Here is a 24,428-nt window from a genome sequence, read left to right as displayed (position 1 = left end):
ATGAATGTGGTAGATCTCTCTGTTTCTCCAATGTGGATTTGGCCTCAGAATTTGAAATGGGCAATCTGGGCAGTTAGCCAGAAGGGCAAACATCCAACGTAATGACCGGCGTGCAATGTAATGTCTGAGAGGGATGAACACAGTTGCATTAACACAAATCAAGGTTCTGCATTTAGCATATTTTCTTCATCTGTGCTTTTATCATTTGACATGCACGACTCGCCAAATGAACATTAGTTGTAGCGTTTTCCCAAATGCTTTATGGGGACAGTTCACCCAAATTCAATCATCATTAACTTACACTCATGTTGTTTCAAACCTGTATGACTTTCTCTCTTACACGAAAAGCTAACTTAACAAATGATCTTGCTGGGATTTTCTAGTACATTAAAAGCAATGCTAACTGTGGGTCTCATGTTGCTAATTTTTAACTGCCTGTAGAGCATGAGGGTTAGTAAACTAGGTTTTAGTTGAATTATCCCTTTTAAGTTTAATAAAACTTTGGTTTTCAACCTATTGCATGTCATTTGTTTTATACACGTTTTATATTTTATATGATCAAATATTGTAAATACTGTGTGAATAAGGCCAAATTAACACCCCAGAACACTATACAGTAACATGCTAATAACTACATGAAGTTCCTCAGCAACGTAATAGCAATGCCCTTTCAACCGCACTGAACACCATAGCAATGCCCTGGCAACAATCCTAAACATCGTAGCAATGCTCTGGCAACATCTTAAATGCAACATAGCAATGCCTTGGTAACCACAATGAATGGCACAGCAATGATCTACAACCACCATGAATCTCATAATAATGACCTGGCAACTATCCTGAATGCCATACCAATGGCCTAGCAACAACCTGAACACCAAAACAATTACCTACAAAAACCCTGAATACTATAGCAATGATATGGCATCCAACCTGAACACCATAGCAATTACCTACAACCACCCTGAACACCATAGCAATGATCTGGCATCCAACCTGAACACCACAGCAATGATCTACAACCACCCTGAACACCATAGCAATGATCTGGCATCCAACCTGAACACCATAGCAATGATCTACAACCACCCTGAACACCATAGCAAAGATCTGGCATCCAACCTGAACACCATAGCAATGACCTACAACCACCCTGAACACCATAGCAATGATCTGGCATCCAACCTGAACACCACAGCAATGATCTACAACCACCCTGAACACCATAGCAATGATCTGGCATCCAACCTGAACACCATAGCAATGATCTACAACCACCCTGAACACCATAGCAAAGATCTGGCATCCAACCTGAACACCATAGCAATGACCTGAAACTACCCTGAACACCCTAGCAATGACCTGAACACAACAGCAATGACCTGCAACCAACCAGAATAACATAGCAATGACCTACAACCACCCTGAACACTATAGCAATGATCTGGCATCCAACCTGAAAACCATAGCAATGACCTGGCAACCAACCTGAACACCATAGCAATGATATGGCATCCAAACTAAAACACCATAGCAAAGATCTGGCATCCAACCTGAACACCATAGCAATGACCTGGCAACCAACCTGAACACCATAGCAATGACCTGCAACCACCCTGAACACCCTAGCAATGACCTGAACACAACAGCAATGACCTGGCATCCAACCTGAACACCATAACAATGACCTACAACCACCCTGAACACTATAGCAATGATCTGGCATCCAACCTGAAAACCATAGCAATGACCTGGCAACCAACCTGAACACCATAGCAATGATATGGCATCCAAACTAAAACACCATAGCAATGACCTACAACCACCCTGAACACCATAACAATGACCTGCAATCACCCTGAACACCCTAGCAATGACCTGAACACCACAGCAATGACTTGCAACCACCCTGAACACAATAGCAATGACCTGGCATCCAACCTGAACACCATAACAATGATCTACAACCACCCTGAACACCATAGCAATGACCTGCAACCACCCTGAACACAATAGCAATGACCTGGCATCCAACCTGAACACCATAACAATGATCTACAACCACCCTGAACACAATAGCAATGATCTGGCATCCAACCTGAAAACCATAGCAATGACCTGGCAACAACCCTAAACATCGTAGCAGTGCTCTGGCAGCATCTTAAGTGCAACATAGCAATGCCTTGGTAACCACACTGAATGGCACAGCAATGATCTGGCAACCACCATGAATCTCATAATAATGACCTGGCAACCATCCTGAATGCCATATCAATGGCCTAGCAACAACCCAAAACCCCAAAATAATGACCTGACAACCACCCTGAACACCCCAGCAATGACCTGGCATCCAACCTGAACGCCATAACAATGACCTACAAACACCCTGAATACTATAGCAATGATATGGCATCCAACCTGAACACCATAGCAATGACCTACAACCACCCTGAACACCATAGCAATGATCTGGCATTCAACCTGAACACCACAGCAATGATCTACAACCACCCTGAACACCATAGCAATTATCTGGCATCCAACCTGAACACCATAGCAATGATCTACAACCACCCTGTACACCATAGCAAAGATCTGGCATCCAACCTGAACACCATAGCAATGACCTGGCAACCAACCTGAACACCATAGCAATGACCTGCAACCACCCGGAACACCCTAGCAATGATCTGAACACAACAGCAATGACCTGCAACCAACCAGAAAAACATAGCAATGACCTGGCATCCAACCTGAACACCATAACAATGACCTACAACCACCCTGAACACTATAGCAATGTTCTGGCATCCAACCTGAAAACCCTAGCAATGATCTGGCAACCAACCTGAACACCATAGCAATGATATGGCATCCAAACTAAAACACCATAGCAATGACCTACAACCACCCTGAACACCATAGCACTGACCTGCAATCAACCTGAACACCCTCGCAATGACTTGAACACCACAGCAATGACCTGCAACCACACTGAACACCATAGCAATGACCTGGCTTCCAACCTTAACACCATAACAATGATCTACAACCACCCTGAACACCATAGCAATGACCTGCAACCACCCTGAACACCATAACAATTACCTTCAACCACCCTGAACACCATTGCAATGACGTGCAACCACCCTGAACATCATAACAATGACCTGCAACAACCCTAAACACCATAGCAATGACGTGGCATCCAACCTGAATACCATAGCAGTGATCTGGCATCCAACCTGAACAGCAAAGCAATGACCTGCAACCACACTGAACACCATAGCAATAATCTAATAACCTGGCAACCAACCTGAACACCATAGCAATGACCTGGCATCCAACCTGAACCCCATAGCAATGCCCTGGCAACCACACTGAACACCATAGCAATGACCTGCAACCACATTGAACACCATAACAATGACCTGGCAATCAACCTGAACACCATAGCAATGACCTGCAACCACGCTGATCACCATAGCAATGTCCTGGCATCCAACCTGAACCCCTTAGCAATGACCTACAACCACACTGAACATGAAAGTAATAACCTGGCAATCAACCTGAACACCATAGCAATGACCTGCAACCACGCTGATCACCATAGCAATGTCCTGGCATCCAACCTGAACCCCTTAGCAATGACCTACAACCACACTGAATATGAAAGTAATAACCTGGCAACCAACCTGAAAACCCTAGCAATGACCTGCAACCACACTTAACACCATAGCAATGACTTGCAACCACCCTGAACACCGTAACAATGACCTGGCATCCAACCTGAATACCATAGCAATGACCTGCAACAACCCTAAACACCATAGCAATGATCTGGCATCCAACCTGAACACCATAGCAATGACCTCCAACCACACTGATCACCATAGCAACAACCTAGCAACCAACCTGAACCCCATAGCAATGACCTGCAACCACCCTGATAACAATAACAATGACCTGGCATCCAACCTGAAGACCCTGGCAATGACCTACAACCACACTGAACATGACAGCAATAACCTGGCAACCACACTGAACACCATAACAATAACCTAGCAACCAACCTGAACCCCATAGCAATGACCTGCAACCACCTTGAAAACCATAACAATGACCTGGCATCCAACCTGAACACCCTGGCAATGACCTACAACCACACTGAACATGATAGCAATAACCTGGCAACCAACCTGAAGACCATAGCAATGACCTGGAACCACACTGAACACCATCACAATAACCTGGCTTTCAACCTGAATACCATAGCAATAACCTGGGATCCAACCTAAACACCGTAGCAATGACCTGGCATCCAACCTGAACACCCTAGCAATGACTTACAACCACACTGATCACCATAGCAATGACCTGCAACCACACTGAACACCTTAGCAATGACCTGGCATTCAACCTAAATCCCATAGCAATGACCTGCAACCACCCTGAACCCAATAGCAATGCCCTGGCAACTACTATAAACACCATACAGTAGCAACGCCCTGGCATCCACCCTGAATATCACAGCAACATGACGACATAAAATTCTAGTTCAGTAAAATTCTAGTTCTTTTGCCCGTCATTATTAAGCACCTAATGATGCATGACCATTTTAAAATAATTAATATTAGCAATGCTGTTGCTACCAATAAGATAATAGCGGTTCCTTAAGGGCCACGTATTTCATGTTGTGTGAGACACGTATTGAGGAAAGAAGAGCATCAAGTGCAGGTGTGTTTTGTCAGTAAAGAGGAAATGATGAAAGGGTTGTCCCGGTTATTGTGTGTCACACAATGGCAGAAAGACACTGGGTGTGGGTGAGTGAGGATGGTCATCAGCTCTGAGAAGAAAAGGAGAGATATGTGAGAGCGAGGTGATGAAGGCGAGAGCTTCTTTGTTAGCTTGGAGACCATGTGTGAATGATATTTTCTGTCACCTTTCTCGACTCTTGCACTTAAGGTTGAAATAGAGAGATGATGCAAATAACAATTGTCTTCCATCGAACGTATTATACGTTCATCATCAAGTACGTTTGCTTGAAATCCACTTATTCCCAGCCTCAGGCCATTCAGAAAGTCAATGAGAAATATAAGATAAACCAAGAAATCATGAGTCATGATGTTCACGCTTCAAAGGTTTTGTTTTAAATCCTCATCAAGGACTCAACCGTCTTTGTGTCACAGAAATGAATGCTGAGTTCATTCATTGCTGTGTTGTCTGTGTGCATGAGTCAACGTGTGTTTCATCTCAGTGCTGTATTAAGGCAACAGGTAGAATCACTACCAGGCTCTTCCCTTGACACCAACTGTCTTCAAGCCTTGACACCTACAATGACATCATTCAATCCTGCTGCGCCAGTGCGAAAATACGTCAGCGGCTAAATTGTGTATTGACAAGCTTCCTGTCAATAAGTCGTGATCATGACAGTCAAATGTTTTTGCAGTAAAGAAACAATTCAATCATGCGAATGAGAGGAAGTGAGGATTTTGATGATATAATCAAACATCCTTTTGTTAGGTGATTCATAAGTCAAATCATTTTTACCTGACTAAACCCTAAATGCACATATAGATACTTTATATACCTTGAATGTACTGTGAGTTGCTTTAAATAAAAATGGTGTCTGTCTTTTAAATGTATTGTGCAGCATGGAGATCACATCAGAGCTCCTCTAACATTAAGGCAGAGCTTGCTGTGGTTAGTGATTCTGTTATAAGGTCTCATATGTGGGTTACTGCATAAAAGTAAACTGTAGTTCAAAAGTGTGAAAGCACTAAATAAAAGTGTTGCAGATACAGAGATCAACCTCTGTCACTAAGTGTCAAAGAGTATTAGATTTTATCATGCGCACTGTGAACTACCAAACATATTGCTGTTATGCAGGCCAAGGATTTTTTGTGTGTCTGTATTTTACCTTAAAGGTACCAAACAAAGTGCAAAAATGGGAGTTTTACATGTCCATTTACAACCCTAGGATTTGTCCCGAGAATAAAATTTGAAAGGGTCATGAATAATCATGTTGAGGTCTGCTCTGATTGGCTGTTTCTCAGAGCAATTCAGTTCAGTAACTGTGTGTGTGTGTGTGTACACAAATCAGGCGAATATACAGATTTTGAGGAATAATCAATTGATTGGAGATTATTAATGGACGTTTCTGAGTGGTAAGTTTGGGGTTTTCTTTCAGTATGGACCTGCAAAATGTATCAGTAGTAGAACTTCAGCTTAAATGTTAGCATATAGCATTAACTAGCTTAGCTCAGACTGGCCTGTTTTCCAGCAGTCTTTTGCATGCACAAGGTTTACATTAGGAGGAAACTATAGTGTTTGCATGTCCAGAACTCTTCTTATTAATCTACGCCTAGGGAAAACAGTTTTACATTTTACGGGACCTTTAACATGTGCATCCTACTCTGCTATATAAATGTTTAATATAACCAGACTGGAGGAAATATTTTTGCAACATGTTTTAAAAACTCATACAACATACCGGAAATCAACTTTTTGGTAAATTAAACAAGTGCGTTAACGTCTCTATGATCAGTGTAACAGGAGCAGAGTGGCCATTCGTGCCAGTTCCGCCGGACATGTCCCGAACATGTTTTCGGGTTCGTTCTCCGGAAGTCGGGTTGGTCGACCGCATACGTCATCAAGGTTTAATATTTCGGGTTTAATTTCAGAAAAGCAACCATTACATTTGAAGGTAAGAATGAAACTACAATAATTGTATGTCTTAAAAGAAATAAATCTTAATTTTCTAATGTATTTTAAATGAAATGTGAGAACCTGGATGACGTATGTGGTCGAGCAACGCGACTTTCTGAGAACGAACCCGAAAACATGCTCGCTACGCGTTCGGCGGAACTGGCACGAATGGCCACCCTAAACAGGAGTGAACTGTTGCGCATGCATGAATTCTGAGAGATCCACTTCAGGTAGACCTACTAAAACCCATACAAACTTGCTTTTGTGCATTCAGGATACCGATGGCCATCAGTGGAGTGTGAATGGTTTTGATGTTACATTAAGACCTTTTAAGGCCAATGTGCTTGTGTTTAACGATACATATTGGTGAAGTCAGGCAATGGGTGCTCTAAGCCAGAACCAATTAACATGTTAAAACTGTGACCCCGGCAGGACTTGAATCTGCAATCTTCTGATCTGAAATCAGACGCCTTATCCATTAGGCCACGAGGCCAATAATGTTTTGCCACTAGGGACCATAAAATTCCAAACAGGGCAATAAATCTACTGAACAGAGACATATCAGAAGAGCTTACAAAAGATCTTTGTCATGCATAAATATTGCAACTGCTATGTGTACTGGCGTTTGTTTTAATCCAGTTATAAGACACATTTCACACTAATGTATGTAGGTCTCAAACCTGTTGCCTATAATAAACAAATGGTTTCCTGTAACTGAAAAAAGCCTTATCAGCGTTTTCACTCCGATCAAAACCATTAATGTAATTGTTTTGCATGTTATTGACTACATGAGTAGTTTATTAGGTTATAGTAGGTGAAATAAACTTGTAGTAAGTTAATCTTCTCCTCTGTAATGTGTCTTGGTAAGATTACTGTACTGTTCACTAAAGTGCTGAGCTGCTCATTTTCTACTTTAAAGAAAAGCATTAAATGGATGATAAATATATTGCTATAGAATTGTTGTTCAGCCTTATGGACATGGGTTACACCTTTTACTTACTACACGTGACAAGCAATAAAACTTATCTACTCTAATGTGAGTTTATAGTCTTTTTTTCGGGATCGTTTTATTTTTTGTTCATTCACACTGGCAATAATTTGCCGGAATCTGGGTTTGCCTTCACGCAGATAAGGTCCCGGAAAGACATGTGACCTGTTTAAAGTCCTGCACTTTCTTCTCCACAGTGTCTGAAGTTTTGCTTAGTATTTATTATTTCTCTTTCCAGAAACCACTCGTGTGCATTTTTGGAGCATGTGATGCACTGTTTTATGCTGGTGAATGATCTCAGCTTCAGAGTGGATATTTGAAAAGCTCCCTGATCTCTGCTTTAATCCAGTTTGCAGACATTTCTCATTGTGCTGCAATCGCGTTTGTTCCCATGCGTTCTCTCGTTTGTTAGTTTCGGCCATTGGCTTATGGAACTGCCAATCTGCTGTAAACAAAGCAGATTTCGTTACCGCTATTTCTTCACATTCTGGTCTCTCTGTGCTAGCACTTACTGAGACATGGATTAAATGAGAGGACACTGCCACTCCAGCTGCAACTACAACCAGGGCCGGAGTGGGACTCATTTTCAGCCCTGGAGTTTCATGCCTTAGACCGGCCCACTTTAGTTCACGACTGACTATTAAAATAATATCTTTAAACCCTCAATAGTACAAGTCTGCAGTAGTGCACTGTTCTCTGCAGCCTTGCAATTCTCTGTATTTTTCAAATATATAATTTCATATTCCGTGCAAATGCAGTAAACAATTATAATTTTTGTCATAATCATGCAGCCCTACCATAAGACCATAATATTACTAAAGTAAACTTATTCAAAAACTAAAGGAAACAAATGTGTTTGTGTTTTCCTCTATATTTATATTTCTAAAAAATGGTGAGTCTTGAGATTAACTGTTGGGTTGATAACGTTTGGAAACCCCTGATATACAATACACAAGCAAGATTTATCAAGTATGCATTGGAAACAAATGGAAATAATCTGTATCTTTTTTTTAGTACTTAGATCATGTCTATTGCTAAATAACGTAGGCCTACATTGTGTTAAAAAAAAGAAAACATCATGGATATACTTTTGAAACTTATGAGTTTTGCATCAAATAGATTTTTGTTCCTCTTGCAATAAACGATGAATAATGACTATTCATAGAGAATTCATCTATGACTTGGATAAAAAAAATACGTTTAGAGGCCAGCCCGTTTGTATTAAGACGCGCTCAAGTTTATTTAAAATATAATAGACGCGCGGCCGGCAAGGGCACTCAAAAGACGCGCTCAAGTATATTTAAAATATAGACGCGCGGCCGGCAAGCGCACTCAAAAGACGCGCTCAAGTTTATTTAAAATATAGACATGCGGCCGGCAAGCGCACTCAAAAGACGCGCTCAAGTTTATTTAAAATATAATAGACGCGCGGCCGGCAAGCGCACTCAAAAGACGCGCTCAAGTTTACTTAAAATATAATAGACGCGCGGCCGGCAAGCGCACTCAAAAGACGCGCTCAAGTTTATTTAAAATATAATAGACGCGCGGCCGGCAAGCGCACTCAAAAGACGCGCTCAAGTTTATTTAAAATATAATAGACGCGCGGCCGGCAAGCACACTCAAAAGACGCGCTCAAGTTTATTTAAAATATAATAGACGCGCGGCCGGCAAGCGCACTCAAAAGACGCGCTCAAGTTTATTTAAAATATAATAGACGCGCGGCCGGCAAGCGCACTCAAAAGACAGCGGCACGTCCTGCGTTTCCCATGCGTTTTAGATGTCAATGCACCCTAATGCAAGAATTCTTCCAATAAGTGGTCGGGACTCGGGACACAATCAACTTGTGCATAAAGCGGCGGAGACATCTCTCACCCGCAAATACGCGTCATCCTGGTGGCATGACAACACCGGCCCTCGTGGCCAAAAAAAACAGACCGGCCCACCGGGAATCCTCCCGGTTCTCCCTTTGGCCAATCCGGGCCTGACTACAACTACACCTTCTCCCACAGTCCTCGCACAACCGGAAGGTGTGGAGGGACTGGTCTGCTCATTCCAAAGGACTGGAAATTCCAACAGCGCACACCCTCATGTGACACAAGCTCTTTCAAGTCGCATGTTGTTACTATCACCCACCGTACTAAAATCCATTTTCTTGTTATCTATCACCCCCCAGCTCAACTTGGACACTTCTTGGAGAAGTTGGATGCACTTCTGTCTTCATTACCAGAGGATGGAACTCCTTTAGTAGTACTTGGTGACTTCAACATCCATCTTGAGAAATCTCAGGCAGCTGACTTTAACACCCTGCACTGTAAACCCGTATAAGTTCTACTAACTCAAACAAATTGAGGCAACTGATTGCCGCTATTTTTCTAAGTTTGCCAACTTAAAAGTTTTGAGTACTGACAACTTCAATTCAAATCAAAAAATGTATTTATCTAAACTTAGATAAAGTCTTATGTAAATTAATTTATATAATTTATGTAACTTAAATTGTAGTAGGTTTACTTAAATATTTTGTGGCAACTGATTGCCTTGTTTTTCTTAAGTTTCCTGTAGTCAAATATCTACATTTTACAACTTAACAGAACACTGTAAAACCTGACAAGTTCAGAGTATTCAAAATATTCAAGTAAACTAACTACCATTTCATTTTGTTCAAAAATCACAGAAACATATCATGTGACTCATGAAAATTTGATACCAGTGAAAGTGTGTTGAGACTAAGCTCAGTGCTTACTTTCACATAGGTATTATTTATATGATAAAGCAACACATTATTGACTTAAAGCCTAAGCACAGGCACTACACTTCTGAACAATGGTAAGCACAAAACTAAAAAATAGCAAATTTTCTAAATCTCCAACATAAATAAATGTTTAGCACTACCTACTGAGTCTTTTTGTTTACTAAAAACCACATAAAATATCACTTAATTTCAAAAAATGCTCTCGTTTTGCGGGCTCATGCAAAGCATGCTGGGAACTGAACCTCCTCAACCAATGGTGTTGATTTAACTTTAAAATGAAGTAAATTTGCAGTGACAGACTCTTTCTTACCTAACCTGGCAAATTGAACTCATCACAACCACCAAAAGTTTGTAATTATTTGCATCCAAGAGCAAATTCATCCGTTTAAAACACGTCTGAATGCCCTTTCAATGATGACGTCACATTTTGGTAAAAACCGCCACTAGAGGGCTTTTGACTTAAAATATTTAATTATGGTTGAATCTACTTTTCAAGTTCCCTAAACTCTTTACCTTTGGTGTCGTTGTAAAAACTCAAAAATATTTACTGTTAACTTAAATCTATGATAAATGTTGAATGAACTCAAAAATAATAGTTAGCTAAACTTTTTGCCACATTTTGAGTACCAGGTACTTTCTATTATAAGTTAGTTTTACTGTTTGGTTTTACAGTGTGACTGCGTTGTTTAATCTGAAACAAGTCCCAACTTCACCAATCCACAGGTCTGGTAATCTTTTAGATATCTACACACGCAGCTGTTCCACTTACCACACCCAGGTCACCCCACTACACATATCTGATCACTTCTTCCTCACTCTTGAGCTCGACCTAACTCCCCCAGTCACTGCACAAGATCCCCCATTGGTCACGTTGCAACCTGTGCACACTCTCTCCCTCCCGCTTATCCTCTGTGGTATCTTACATGCTCACCCTTCCAACCAACTCTCTCTGTTAGATACTGACAACCCCACCAACAGACTATGTTTCACTCCACTATGGCCACACTATCTGCCCTTTGGCTATTTGAGGTTCTCCGTGAACATTGCTCCAGACTCGGGGGTGCTGAGAGGAAGTGGCACAGATCGAAAGATCCTGCTGACCTTTGTCTCCATCAGTCTCTTCTTGCCTCCTTTACGAATGTCTCATGTGCTAAGACCCAATACTATCATTCAAAAATCAACAACTCACCTGACTCTCGCACTCTCTTAAAGACCTTCTCTACTTTTCTTTGTCCCCCTGCACCTTTATCTGACTTAACGGCTGATGATTTTGCTTCCTTCTTTGTGAAGAAAATGAATACTATCAGCAGTCAGTTCTCCAAGCCGCAGCTTCTTGCGCATGTTCAAACCTCTGAGGCATGCTTGCTCCCCTCCTTTTCTCTCCTATCTGAAGCGGATGTTTTCAAGGTCTTTGCTTCTAACCATCCAACTACCTGCCCGCTAGATCCCATACCTACCCATCTCCTTCAGGCCGTCTCTCCGTCAGTTATCCCTGCTCTCACCCACATTATCAATTCATCTCTTTCCACTGGTACCTTCCCCGCAGCATTTAAAGAGGCTTGAATAACCCCGCTGCTGAAGAAACCCACACTCAATCCTGCTATGCTAGAGAACTACAGACCAATTTCTCTTCTTCCCTTCATTGCCAAGACTCTTGAACGCGTGGTGTTTGACCAGCTCTCCTCCTTCTTCACACAAAATAACCTCCTGGATAGCAATCAGTCTGGTTTCAAAAGCGGTCACTCCACTGAGACTGCGCTGCACTCAGTCATTGAAGGCAGGCAAGGGCAGCCTCCAAATCATCTGTGCTGATCTTACTGGATCTACCTGCCGCTTTTGACACGGTCAATCACCACATCCTCCTGTCGACCCTCATGTTTATGGGTGTCTCTGACACAGCGCTTCTATGGTTCAAGTACCTCTTAGGTAGGTCATTCAGGGTATCATGGATAGGTGACATCTTTGAACCCCAACGTCTCTATACGGGGGTGCCTCAAGGCTCTGAGCTTGGACCACTGTTCTGATATACACGACATTTTGATATACATGACATCACTGGGTTCTGTCATTCTAAAACGTCCTCTCCAGCGTCCCGAGCTCAAAAGGGCTAAAGCCTACAGTCCACCCTCTTGAGTCTGTGAGTTGTACCTATTCCAGTTACCCTTGTGAACCTTCTGTACGCCCAGAGCTAAGAGCTAGCGTATAGTCCTTGTCTACTTACCTTTACGCCCAAAGTCAAGCCCCAGTTGCCCCTTGTGAACCCTCTGTATGCCCAGAGCTAAGACCTAGCGTATAGCCCTTGTCTACTTACCTGTACGCCCAAAGTCAAGCCCCAGATGCCCCTGGCGAACCCTCTGTATGCCCAGAGCCAAGAGTTAGCGCATAGCCCTTATATATTTACTTACACGCCCAGAGTAAAGTTCCAGTGGTCCTCCTGTATCCTTAACTGTACGCCCCGTACCAAGCACCAACGTACTGCCCCCGTAGACCCATCTGAAAGACTTACCTGGACAAAGTGACAGTGTGTATTCTTGCCCGCATATTTATCTACCCATCGAAGGCCAAGACCCTCATTATATCCCACCGCACGTCCACTGGTCGTCCCCTTGTACTTACCAGAGGATCTTCTAGGAGTCTCCAAAAGTGGGCCCAGGAACACGTGGCAAACAACGACAGGTACGCACCCCATACACTTCCTTAGTGGTACTTACCTCCTCCGCTTCTTCACGTACAGGAACCAGAAGGATCTTACCGCCAGTTCCCCTGTGGGACAAGCACAAAGGGCACCAGCGTGAATAACCCATTTGAGTCACGTGAGGGAAAAGACATGAGTCGTTTAAGGACCCACCTAAAGAGCCCCCGTGACAGAGTCGGAAGTGACTCGGACTGACACTCTCTGGACCGAGAGTAGATTTTAGATTCCCCTTCCCTGAATACCTTTTAATTAATTTAAATAAAGTTTGTTTTAATTATACTTACCTCCTCTCGTGTGTCTGGTCATTGGGGTGTTCTTGGGACCTCCTCGAGGTGGAAACTAGGGAGGGGCGAGACTCACGACATCTGTGGTCCGCTCCGACCTGTGACATTTATGCATCTCATTTATAATTCCCTGATAACTGCTTCAGTCTAGTTTGCGACATTCCTCATTGTGAATGTTGATCTGCATGTAAATCTCTCATTTTAAAAAGCTGAACCATAACTTTATTGTTGTGATGACAGGGGTGGTGATGGCCCAGTGAATAAGACACATGCCTTTGGTGTGAGACCTGGGTTCGAATCCACTGTGATACACCATTGTGACATTTAACCCTTAGTTGCTCCACATATATATGTGACCTCTGACATGTATAGCAATTGTAAGTCGCTTTGGATAAAACCATCAGATAAATGTTAGGGGTGGCACGGTTCATGAAAAAAAAATCCAAACCGTTCGGTTCTCTTGTCTCGGTTCGGAGCGTGTGTGCGTCACACGGTTCGACGGTTCATGGCATGCGCAATGTATGTAGCCTCGTGCCCTGTATGTGACTTCGGATAGCGTGTTCCCCTTTCGCAAATCACGCGAAAGAAGAGGTGACTGGTGTGGAGAGTGAGTGAGAAGGAAGTCTCCCCAGATTTGGAGGTTTGGTGTGTGGAAACATTTTTTTTATTTCATGTTACCTATGATGACAGCGGAAATCAAACAATAGCAAGAACTGCAGCCTATGGGTTGAATGTGTTTGAACAGCCACACGCGACAGCCTTCTCCCCGTCCATTTATCTAATCTGAGGTACTGAACAAAATTGTTTTACGTCTTTTCTGCCTTCTGCCGGGAACATACGGTGAACAGCGCTATTTTTAGCCTTTCATTGATAAAACGAAAGCGGCTGACTTCCGCGTAGTTTCATTTTGCTAGCTTGTGAAAGTTGTGCGATCTTATTTCATAAATTGCCCCTCAGAGTAATCAGGACAGAAGTAGTCAAAAGTGGACAAAAAAGACGGATTTATATATTACAGGTGTAAACGTTATGTTTCTCTCTCGTCCACATATACTCTCTGCAGTATTTAAGCAGCCTCTCAGTGATAAATCTAAGAGCAACACTGAAGTTGGCAGTTTGATAAATGCAAGTTATCTTTGTGTGCTAAAAAGGCACATAAGTTCATGTAGATGGCAATTCACATTCTATTTTTTTGCCAAATAAATGAAAAGCATGTTGAAATCATCAATGTCTTCCCTCTTGCTGTATAAAAATCTCGCCTGGCTTTCCTCAGAGAAATGGTCCCAATAATGTGCTTAAAGTCAAATTCAGTTTGTGCATGATTACATGATATAACTTTTTAATACTGTATCCTAAATTATGGATAATTAATACATTAATAAGATAATACATTTCTGGAGTGTTCAAAAATGAAAAGAAAAAAATAACAACAAGAACTGTACTGAACCGAGAACTGTGACCATAAAACCGTGATATGAACCGAACCGAGGGTTTTGTGAACCGTGCCACCCCTAATAAATGTATATGACGCGCCCATTACAGCATTGTTTCAACTTCTTGCTCACACAGAGGCATGTCCGGTAATTTTACGGGTATTTTTTGGGACCAAGATGCTGTGTAAATGGGGTTAAAGAGTGCCCGCCTACATGCTCTTCTGATTTTGCATCATTTTGCAGTTGCATGGTGTCTGGCGCAGACTGTTAGTTTGCTTGTTGCTTGAATCTTATTGCATTGCATGTATATAGGAAACAGTGTAAAGCCTTGTACAGACCACCAGCGAATTTCTTGCTACAGGTATGGTGTTTCCAACTCCTTCAGTAAGGCTGTTAGGAGCCTCCACAGCGCTTTGTGTTCTAGTTTAGATGTATTGTATTGTTATGTAGTGTTAAACAAACTGTGTTGGCCTTGTAGCCTAATGGACAAGGTGTTTGACTTCGGATCAGAAGATTGCAGGTTTGAGTCCTGCTGAGGTTGCAGTTTTAACAGGTTAATTGGTTCTGGCTCATATCCCCCACTACATGACCAGTGCGAGCGGAAACCTTTGGATCATCTTGCTATTAATTTCTCAAGATACAGCATGGCCATGCTGCAGTGTTGGTTAAAACAAGGGACAAATCTTTACATTCTTTCACCCACAAAACCATCACCTATTGACTTTGTACTTGTTTAGAGACAGTGTCATTCTTAAAAACATCTGTTCACTTTATCACAGTTATTAACATATGAATCAATGCATGCATGATTGAATATAAATATGGCAGCAAAATTTTACTCTATACATTTAGAACAATGCCAGTGGTATTTCGGAAGGGGTTTGGTTAAAAAAAGTTGAAACACTGTACTTTATGCAATTCAGTTGAGTTCCGCACAGTGAAGAAAGGTAGGCCACAATCTGTGGGCTCCTTCTGACATCAACTGCCAATCCAGTCCTGCAACATAAAAAGCACTAACATGCAATCTCCTCTTTATCTGAAATGAATAAAAGTACAATTTCAACAGAAATAATTGGTTTTGAGTAGGGATGTAACGATTAAATCAAGTGTCCCATTAAAAATGCCTGTCTGAAATCGATTCTGAATCGCAAGGCTGTGATTCTTTGTTTCATGCACAGCTTGTGCATGTACTACGGCATTTGGTCAGTAGAAAGTCCTTATCAATCTAAACTCATTATGAGTCCGAGTCATTTATAACGTGCATTTAAAAAAGCAACACTCGTTAAATAAAAACCATTCAAAATATTCTTTATTATCATGAAAATACCTGAAACAATTTGAAGAACAGCGATATAAATATTCCTGTAGACATTCCCTGGAAAAGCGTTTGTAATGCTTCTTCTTCTGTGGCACAAACTGAGTTTCTGCATGAGAGCGCCCCCTGGCGTTCAGATGTGCCGGGATTTCACCGTAATTCATTACAATTCATTCATTGAGAAAACGCGCATTTGCACAATTAATCGTTACAGTCCTAGTTTTCAGTTTTCAGATTGGTTAATCGCGCCGCGGCCGGGTTGAAGAGGTGGGCCGGAGCGTGGTTCACTTGGGCTCAGGCGCAGATGGCTGTGGTGTGAGCGCAATCGCGCCTGAGTGCGATTCAAAAGGTGAAGACGTCAGCTGCGCGCCCACTCACCTTCATCTGCCGCCATAAAAACCTTATGATGCGCGCAGCAGGGTTACGTGAATAACCGAGCTGCGCACGTGACAGATCAACTAAGCAATATGATGACATGTGAGAAGGCTGTCTGTAATCGCGCACCAAACGACTCCGAATAAAAAACACAGACTTATCATTACGGTGGGTTCCAGTGTTAAGAGAGATCTTTACTTCCTGCTTTTTTCAAAACAACCGCATCTTAATGATGAAAGCGCGCCTGAACTCGGATCGATAAAAAGTACAGTGTGAGTGCGTGCATCTGGGGGAGTAGGGAGGGGTGACAATCGCGCTGGGGGATGGTTTGGTTTGGATAATGTGAGTGCGCCCTAACACCCCAAAATCATCGTTCTGAATCTTTCCAAGTTCAGAGTCTCCAGCCTCTTGTTCAGAGACTAAATGGACCACACTTTGTTCTGAGTTTCTTGTCCAGAAAGGCAATAATCATAGCTAAGCTTATGAGAGCAAACCTTCTCTTCATGGTACCTTCATTTGCGTGTTCAAGATTGCTTATTGGCTGCGTTCCACTCCAGTTTTATATACGCACTTGCAAACTTCCCTAAAAACTTCCCCTCTGGGAAATCCCTGTCGCCATTTTGAAGTGCGTTCCACTTCGTGAAGTGGACGAGGGAAGTTTATATTGACAGACCCTCGCTCCCTTGATTTTGACAGAGGGAGCGAGTCTACTTCATATGTACACTTCAGGCAGCTCCATATACCACAATGCAACACAATTGTGACGTCACTTCAGCACCTTACGCTTTGCACAGTTCAAATAATTGAGGGGCGGTCTCCACTTTCCATGTGATCAAGGGCTTAGGGCAATCCATTTGAACCCACTTCAAGTGTTCTAGCAGTAGTGGGCACTCGTACAATGTAAGCAATAACGTACCTCCAAATGAACAAGACTGAGGGAAGTTAGTGAGGGAAGGTCATAAAAAAACGAACTGGAATGCAGGGTTCGTTCAAGGCTGTTGGATGAAACCTGACTACTTCCTCATTTCAGTACAGCCCAGCCTGACTAGTGGAAGACGTTGCCACCATCAGACTGCTCACTCGCCTGCAGTCCTGCCTGGGTCACTGTTTTAACAGGTTAATAGGTTCTTGTTCACAGAACCTATATGTTAAGTTCATTTTTTTCCAGAACTAGCAGTATAGCTAATTTGTACATATTAAACAGATTCATAATGGTCTCGTGGCCTAATGGATAAGGCGTCTGACTTAGGATCAGAAGATTGCAGGTTCGAGTCCTTCCGGGGTCGCAACTTTAACAGCTTAATTGGTTCTGGCTCACATCCCCCACTATGTGGCCAGCATTTTAAAAGACAATCTGATGCGTAATCTAGCTGGAAAAAGCACCGGATCATCGTTGCATTGATGGTGGATGTTGTTACTTATGACTCCGTTCTACTAAAAACTGTTCTTTGCTTAACTGATAAAAACATATTTGATTCTGAGATATGATGCGAGTGGAAACGGTGGGATCATCTGGTTGGAATGAGAAATGGAGATCCATTTGAACCCACTTCAAGTGTTCTAGCAGTAGTGGGCACTCGTACAATGTAAGCAATAACGTACTTCCAAATGAACGAGACTGAGGGAAGTTAGCGAGGGAAGGTCATAAAAAAATGAACTGGAATGCAGGGTTCGTTCAAGGCTGTTGGATGGAACCTGACTACTTCCTCATTGCAGTACAGCCCAGCCTGACTAGTGGAAGACGTTGCCACCATCAGACTGCTCACTCGCCTGCAGTCCTGCCTGGGTCACTGTTTTAACAGGTTAATAGGTTCTTGCTCACAGAACCTATATGTTAAGTTCATTTTTTTCCAGAACTAGCAGTATAGCTAATCTGTACATATTGAGCACATTCGTGATGGCCTCGTGGCCTAATGGATAAGGCGTCTGACTTCGGATCAGAAGATTGCAGGTTCGAGTCCTGCCGGGGTCGCAGCTTTAACAGCTTAATTCGTTCTGGCTCACATCCCCCACTACGTGGCCAAGATTTTAAAAGACAATCTGATGCGTAATCTAGCTGGAAAAAGCACCGGATCATCGTTGCATTGATGGTGGATGTTGTTGCTTATGACACCGCTCTACTAAAAACTGTTCTTTGCTTAACTGATAAAAAACATATTTGATTCTGAGATATGATGCGAGTGGAAACGGTGGGATCATCTGGTTGGAATGAGAAATGGAGATCCATTTGAACCCACTTCAAGTGTTCTAGCAGTAGTGGGCACTCGTACAATGTAAGCAATAATGTACCTCCAAATGAACGAGACTGAGGGAAGTTAGCGAGGAAAGGTCATAAAAAACGAACTGGAATGCAGGATTCGTTCAAGGCTGTTGAATGGAACCTGACTACTTCCTCATTGCAGATCCATTTGAACCCACTTCAAGTGTTCTAGCAGTAGTGGGCACTCGTACAATGTAAGCAATAACGTACCTCCAAATGAACGAGACTGAGGGAAGTTAGCGAGGGAAGGTCATAAAAAACGAACTGGAATGCAGGGTTCGTTCAAGGCTGTTGGATGGAACCTGACTGCTTCCTCATTGCAGATCCATTTGAACCCACTTCAAGTGTTCTAGCAGTAGTGGGCACTCGTACAATGTAAGCTATAACGTACCTCCAAATGAATGAGACTGAGGGAAGTTAGCAAGGGAAGGTCATGAAAAAAACGAACTGGAATGCAGGGTTCGTTCAAGGCTGTTGGATGGAACCTGACTACTTCCTCATTGCAGTACAGCCCAGCCTGACTAGTGGAAGACGTTGCCACCATCAGACTGCTCACTCGCCTGCAGTCCTGCCTGGGTCACTGTTTTAACAGGTTAATAGGTTCTTGCTCACAGAACCTATATGTTGTTCATTTTTTTCCAGAACTAGCAGTATAGCTAATCTGTACATATTAAACACATTCGTGACGGCCTCGTGGCCTAATGGATAAGGCGCCTGACTTCGGATCAGAAGATTGCAGGTTAGAGTCCTGCCGGGGTCGCAGCTTTAACAGCTTAATTGGTTCTGGCTTACATCCCCCACTACGTGGCCAGGATTTTAAAAGACAATCTGATGCGTAATCTAGCTGGAAAAAGCACCGGATCATCGTTGCATTGATGGTGGATGTTGTTGCTTATGACGCCGCTCTACTAAAAACTGTTCTTTGCTTAACTGATAAAAACATATTTGATTCTGAGATATGATGCGAGTGGAAACGGTGGGATCATCTGGTTGGAATGAGAAATGGAGATCCATTTGAACCCACTTCAAGTGTTCTAGCAGTAGTGGGCACTCGTACAATGTAAGCAATAACGTACCTCCAAATGAACGAGACTGAGGGAAGTTAGCGAGGGAAGGTCATAAAAAACGAACTGGAATGCAGGGTTCGTTCAAGGCTGTTGGATGGAACCTGACTACTTCCTCATTGCAGTACAGCCCAGCCTGACTAGTGGAAGACGTTGCCACCATCAGACTGCTCACTCGCCTGCAGTCCTGCCTGGGTCACTGTTTTAACAGGTTAATAGGTTCTTGCTCACAGAACCTATATGTTGAGTTCATTTTTTTCCAGAACTAGCAGTATAGCTAATCTGTACATATTAAACACATTCGTGACGGCCTCGTGGCCTAATGGATAAGGCGTCTGACTTCGGATCAGAAGATTGCAGGTTCGAGTCCTGCCGGGGTCGCAGCTTTAACAGCTTAATTAGTTCTGGCTCACATCCCCCACTACGTGGCCAGGATTTTAAAAGACAATCTGATGCGTAATCTAGCTGGAAAAAGCACCGGATCATCGTTGCATTGATGGTGGATGTTGTTACTTATGACACCGCTCTACTAAAAACTGTTCTTTGCTTAACTGATAAAAACATATTTGATTCTGAGATATGATGCGAGTGGAAACAGTGGGATCATCTGGTTGGAATGAGAAATGGAGATCCATTTGAACCCACTTCAAGTGTTCTAGCAGTAGTGGGCACTCGTACAATGTAAGCAATAACGTACCTCCAAATGAACGAGACTGAGAGAAGTTAACGAGGGAAGGTCATAAAAAACAAACTGGAATGCAGGGTTCGTTCAAGGCTGTTGGATGGAACCTGACTACTTCCTCATTGCAGATCCATTTGAACCCACTTCAAGTGTTCTAGCAGTAGTGGGCACTCGTACAATGTAAGCAATAACGTACCTCCAAATGAACGAGACTGAGGGAAGTTAGCGAGGGAAGGTCATAAAAAACTAACTGGAATGCAGGATTCGTTCAAGGCTGTTGGATGGAACCTGACTGCTTCCTCATTGCAGATCCATTTGATCCCACTTCAAGTGTTCTAGCAGTAGTGGGCACTCGTACAATGTAAGCAATAACGTACCTCCAAATGAATGAGACTGAGGGAAGTTAGCGAGGGAAGGTCATAAAAAATTGAACTGGAATGCAGGGTTCGTTCAAGGCTGTTGGATGGACCCTGACTACTTCCTCATTGCAGTACAGCCCAGCCTGATTACTGGAAGACGTTGCCACCATCAGACTGCTCACTCGCCTGCAGTCCTGCCTGGGTCACTGTTTTAACAGGTTAATAGGTTCTTGCTCACAGAATCTATATGTTAAGTTCATTTTTTTTCCAGAACTAGCAGTATAGCTAATCTGTACATATTAAACAAATTCGTGACGGCCTTGTGGCCTAATGGATAAGGCGTCTGACTTCGGATCAGAAGATTGCAGGTTCGAGTCCTGCCGGGGTCGCAGCTTTAACAGCTTAATTGGTTCTGGCTCACATCCCCCACTACTTGGCCAGGATTTTAAAAGACAATCTGATGCGTAATCTAGCTGGAAAAAGCACCGGATCATCGTTGCATTGATGGTGGATGTTGTTTCTTATGACTCCGCTCTACTAAAAACTGTTCTTTGCTTAACTGATAAAAACATATTTTATTCTGAGATATGATGCGAGTGGAAACGGTGGGATCATCTGGTTGGAATGAGAAATGGAGATCCATTTGAACCCACTTCAAGTGTTCTAGCAGTAGTGGGCACTCGTACAATGTAAGCAATAACGTACCTCCAAATGAACGAGACTGAGGGAAATTAGCGAGGGAAAGTCATAAAAAACGAACTGAAATGCAGGGTTCGTTCAAGGCTGTTGGATGGAACCTGACTACTTCCTCATTGCAGTACAGCCCAGCCTGACTAGTGGAAGACGTTGCCACCATCAGACTGCTCACTCGCCTGCAGTTCTGCCTGGGTCACGGTTTTAACAGGTTAATAGGTTCTTGCTCAAAGAATCTATATGTTGAGTTCATTTTTTTCCAGAACTAGCAGTATAGCTAATCTGTACATATTAAACACATTCGTGACGGCCTCGTGGCCTAATGGATAAGGCGTCTGACTTCGGATCAGAAGATTGCAGGTTCGAGTCCTGCCGGGGTCGCAACTTTAACAGCTTAATTAGTTCTGGCTCACATCCCCCACTATGTGGCCAGGATTTTAAAAGACAATCTGATGCGTAATCTAGCTGGAAAAAGCACCGGATCATCGTTGCATTGATGGTGGATGTTGTTACTTATGACACCGCTCTACTAAAAACTTTTCTTTGCTTAACTGATAAAAATATATTTGATTCTGAGAGATGATGCGAGTGGAAACAGTGGGATCATCTGGTTGGAATGAGAAATGGAGATCCATTTGAACCCACTTCAAGTGTTCTAGCAGTAGTGGGCACTCGTACAATGTAAGCAATAACGTACCTCCAAATGAACGAGACTGAGGGAAGTTAGCGAGGGAAGGTCATAAAAAACGAACTGGAATGCAGGGTTCGTTCAAGGCTGTTGGATGGAACCTGACTGCTTCCTCATTGCAGATCCATTTGATCCCACTTCAAGTGTTCTAGCAGTAGTGGGCACTCGTACAATGTAAGCAATAACGTACCTCCAAATGAACGAGACTGAGGGAAGTTAGCGAGGGAAGGTCATAAAAAATGAACTGGAATGCAGGGTTCGTTCAAGGCTGTTGGATGGAACCTGACTACTTCCTCATTGCAGTACAGCCCAGCCTGACTAGTGGAAGACGTTGCCACCATCAGACTGCTCACTCGCCTGCAGTCCTGCCTGGGTCACTGTTTTAACAGGTTAATAGGTTCTTGCTCACAGAACCTATATGTTAAGTTCATTTTTTTCCAGAACTAGCAGTATAGCTAATCTGTACATATTAACACATTTGTGACGGCCTCGTGGCCTAATGGATAAGGCGTCTGACTTCGGATCAGAAGATTGCAGGTTCGAGTCCTGCCGGGGTCGCAGCTTTACCAGCTTAATTCGTTCTGGCTCACATCCCCCACTACGTGGCCAGCATTTTAAAAGACAATCTGATGCGTAATCTAGCTGGAAAAAGCACCGGATCATCGTTGCATTGATGGTGGATGTTGTTACTTATGACACCACTCTACTAAAAACTGTTCTTTGCTTAACTGATAAAAACATATTTGATTCTGAGATATGATGCGAGTGGAAACGGTGGGATCATCTGGTTGGAATGAGAAATGGAGATCCATTTGAACCCACTTCAAGTGTTCTAGCAGTAGTGGGCACTCGTACAATGTAAGCAATAACGTACCTCCAAATGAACGAGACTGAGGGAAGTTAGCGAGGAAAGGTCATAAAAAAACGAACTGGAATGCAGGGTTCGTTCAAGGCTGTTGAATGGAACCTGACTACTTCCTCATTGCAGATCCATTTGAACCCACTTCAAGTGTTCTAGCAGTAGTGGGCACTCGTACAATGTAAGCAATAACGTACCTCCAAATGAACGAGACTGAGGGAAGTTAGCGAGGGAAGGTCATAAAAAACGAACTGGAATGCAGGGTTCGTTCAAGGCTGTTGGATGGAACCTGACTACTTCCTCATTGCAGTACAGCCCAGCCTGACTAGTGGAAGACGTTGCCACCATCAGACTGCTCACTCGCCTGCAGTCCTGCCTGGGTCACTGTTTTAACAGGTTAATAGGTTCTTGCTCACAGAACCTATATGTTGTTCATTTTTTTCCAGAACTAGCAGTATAGCTAATCTGTACATATTAAACACATTTGTGACGGCCTCGTGGCCTAATGGATAAGGCGTCTGACTTCTGATCAGAAGATTGCAGGTTCGAGTCCTGCCGGGGTCGCAGCTTTAACAGCTTAATTCGTTCTGGCTCACATCCCCCACTACGTGGCCAGGATTTTAAAACACAATCTGATGCGTAATCTAGCTGGAAAAAGCACCGGATCATCGTTGCATTGATGGTGGATGTTGTTACTTATGACACCGCTCTACTAAAAACTGTTCTTTGCTTAACTGATAAAAACATATTTGATTCTGAGATATGATGCGAGTGGAAACGGTGGGATCATCTGGTTGGAATGAGAAATGGAGATCCATTTGAACCCACTTCAAGTGTTCTAGCAGTAGTGGGCACTCGTACAATGTAAGCAATAACGTACCTCCAAATGAACGAGACTGAGGGAAGTTAGCGAGGAAAGGTCATAAAAAAACGAACTGGAAAGCAGGGTTCGTTCAAGGCTGTTGAATGGAACCTGACTACTTCCTCATTGCAGATCCATTTGAACCCACTTCAAGTGTTCTAGCAGTAGTGGGCACTCGTACAATGTAAGCAATAACGTACCTCCAAATGAACGAGACTGAGGGAAGTTAGCGAGGGAAGGTCATAAAAAACGAACTGGAATGCAGGGTTCGTTCAAGGCTGTTGGATGGAACCTGACTGCTTCCTCATTGCAGATCCATTTGAACCCACTTCAAGTGTTCTAGCAGTAGTGGGCACTCGTACAATGTAAGCAATAACGTACCTCCAAATGAATGAGACTGAGGGAAGTTAGCGAGGG

The 24,428-nt window shown here is 43.0% G+C and overlaps 8 non-coding genes and 1 pseudogene across 8 annotated transcripts; all 9 read left to right on the top strand.

The window, feature by feature from the left end:
- Positions 1-7,561: 7,561 nt before the first annotated feature.
- Positions 7,562-12,469, top strand: LOC141352794 (uncharacterized; annotated as a pseudogene).
- A 5,288-nt stretch (positions 12,470-17,757) lies between these two features.
- On the top strand, positions 17,758-17,830 carry trnal-uag (transfer RNA leucine (anticodon UAG)). Its single transcript has one exon. It is a non-coding gene; the product is annotated as a tRNA-Leu (tRNA).
- A 613-nt stretch (positions 17,831-18,443) lies between these two features.
- trnar-ucg (transfer RNA arginine (anticodon UCG)) lies at positions 18,444-18,516 on the top strand. The gene has a single exon. It is a non-coding gene; the product is annotated as a tRNA-Arg (tRNA).
- Positions 18,517-19,491: 975 nt separating this feature from the next.
- On the top strand, positions 19,492-19,564 carry trnar-ucg (transfer RNA arginine (anticodon UCG)). Its single transcript has one exon. It is a non-coding gene; the product is annotated as a tRNA-Arg (tRNA).
- A 612-nt stretch (positions 19,565-20,176) lies between these two features.
- trnar-ucg (transfer RNA arginine (anticodon UCG)) lies at positions 20,177-20,249 on the top strand. Its single transcript has one exon. It is a non-coding gene; the product is annotated as a tRNA-Arg (tRNA).
- A 976-nt stretch (positions 20,250-21,225) lies between these two features.
- On the top strand, positions 21,226-21,298 carry trnar-ucg (transfer RNA arginine (anticodon UCG)). The gene has a single exon. It is a non-coding gene; the product is annotated as a tRNA-Arg (tRNA).
- A 612-nt stretch (positions 21,299-21,910) lies between these two features.
- On the top strand, positions 21,911-21,983 carry trnar-ucg (transfer RNA arginine (anticodon UCG)). Its single transcript has one exon. It is a non-coding gene; the product is annotated as a tRNA-Arg (tRNA).
- A 792-nt stretch (positions 21,984-22,775) lies between these two features.
- On the top strand, positions 22,776-22,848 carry trnar-ucg (transfer RNA arginine (anticodon UCG)). The gene has a single exon. It is a non-coding gene; the product is annotated as a tRNA-Arg (tRNA).
- Positions 22,849-23,640: 792 nt separating this feature from the next.
- trnar-ucu (transfer RNA arginine (anticodon UCU)) lies at positions 23,641-23,713 on the top strand. The gene has a single exon. It is a non-coding gene; the product is annotated as a tRNA-Arg (tRNA).
- The last annotated feature ends 715 nt before the right edge of the window (positions 23,714-24,428 follow it).

The sequence above is a fragment of the Misgurnus anguillicaudatus genome, chromosome 21 (assembly GCF_027580225.2).
Source record: "Misgurnus anguillicaudatus chromosome 21, ASM2758022v2, whole genome shotgun sequence".
NCBI classification, from domain to species: domain Eukaryota; kingdom Metazoa; phylum Chordata; class Actinopteri; order Cypriniformes; family Cobitidae; genus Misgurnus; species Misgurnus anguillicaudatus.
Note: the sequence above shows the minus strand (reverse complement) of the source record. Positions and strands in the feature narration are given on the sequence as shown.